We start from the raw sequence: 1696 nt of genomic DNA, 5'->3' as shown, positions 1-1696 counted from the left end.
GCCAAAGTGAAGACATGAAGATGACAGATACCGACAAGCCAAATTCTCTTATAGAGAACTCGAAGACTTCGATAAGTCAAACAACTATGGAGTTATTACAGATCTCGATAAGTCATTATATTTATCGAGATGTCGAGTTCTCTATATGACTAATTGGAGATCTCGATGTAAAACTCAAGTACATAATGCAGATCAGTTTAATATCCAAGATTATCAATCAACAAACAAATCAATCATTGATTTGAAAAGTCTACAAAAGCAGCTTGAAGAGTACAAGATCAAAGGCTTAGATTAACTGGCAAAGTACAGTCACAGTCAGGCAAGATTAGCAAAGATACACTAAGCCAGAAATAGAAAGATCTGGTTATCCAAAAGTAGGGTTTAGTACATGTTGTTGCATGTTGTGTAAGAACCAGTGTTTACAGTTCTATAAAGTAAACACTGGATGCTTTTTTTTGAAGTAACAAATAGCTCTGAAAAATCTTGTAACTCTCAAGAGAGAAGCTGAGTTCTTAACATACTAAGAAGCCAGAAATTTGTAGCAAAACACTAGCTTGATTTTAATATAAAATTAAGTGGGTTTTGAAAGATAAGTGTGTTCATGTGCATGTTTTAATTATTCTGTTAAAGCACATTATCTCTATAATACAGATTACTTTGTTCACCATTCTTAAAAGTTGAAAAAGCCATTAAAATTGTCTAAAACACATTCACCCCACTTTGTTATATTCATTACCCAACTAGTGGTATCAGAGCAAAATTTGAAAGTAAACAGATTAAAGATCTTGGAAGAATGAATACATAGAAACTTAGCAATATCAAAATCCCCACCTTTGACAGATCTAACTATACACTATGGAAAAAGAAAATACTGCTGTTTATCAGGATGGCCAATCCACTATACATTCAGATCCTCGAAAATGGGCCTTTCACTCCCATGGTAAGAGTTGAGGAATCTACAGATGGAGACATGGTCATTCCAGCATATCATGCTCCTAAAGATCCTTCAGAATATACTGAACCTGAAAAAGAGAAAGCCTCTCTAGATAGTGGCTTGCAGCTGATTTTGATAGAGTCACTTGATAATGTAATGTACAATAACATTGTTAACTGTGACACAGCCAAACAAATCTGGGAGAAGATAGAGATGTTATGTGAAGGGATAGAGGAGGTTAGGTCAAACTAAAGGAGGGTTCTTGTTTCTCAGTATGAGAGGTTTATGGCTAAACCGAAAGAAGGAATCACTGAAGTTTTTGAAAGATTCAGTAAATTGATAAATGATTTGCAGCTACATTATAAATATTATGAGGCTGAGGAGGTTAACCTAAAGTTTCTGCTAGCTCTTCTTGATCATCTTGAACAAAAAATATCATCTATTAGAGAAGGAAGAGATTTGAGCAGAATAACTTTGGAAGTTCTATATGGAATCTTGAAAACTTATGAACTTGAAATGATGCAAAGAAAGTCATTGAAAGTATACCATGGTCATATTGTTGATGGTTCAAGTGCTTTAATTGTAAATGACAGAGAAGAAAATTAAGATGAGCAAGATGATGTTGTTTAAGCTATAGAACAAAAGATCAAAGGACCTCAGAAGCAAGTTATGTTGGAACTGGAGGGAGAGGAATATTATACTCTGGATGAGCTAGATGAGATGGACCAATATATGTCTTACTTGGCTAGAAAGTTCTCCAAC

This window comes from Apium graveolens, chromosome 2 (genome assembly GCF_009905375.1).
Source record: "Apium graveolens cultivar Ventura chromosome 2, ASM990537v1, whole genome shotgun sequence".
Classification (NCBI taxonomy): domain Eukaryota; kingdom Viridiplantae; phylum Streptophyta; class Magnoliopsida; order Apiales; family Apiaceae; genus Apium; species Apium graveolens.
The sequence above is the reverse complement of the archived record's forward strand: the minus strand, read 5'-3'. Positions refer to the sequence as shown.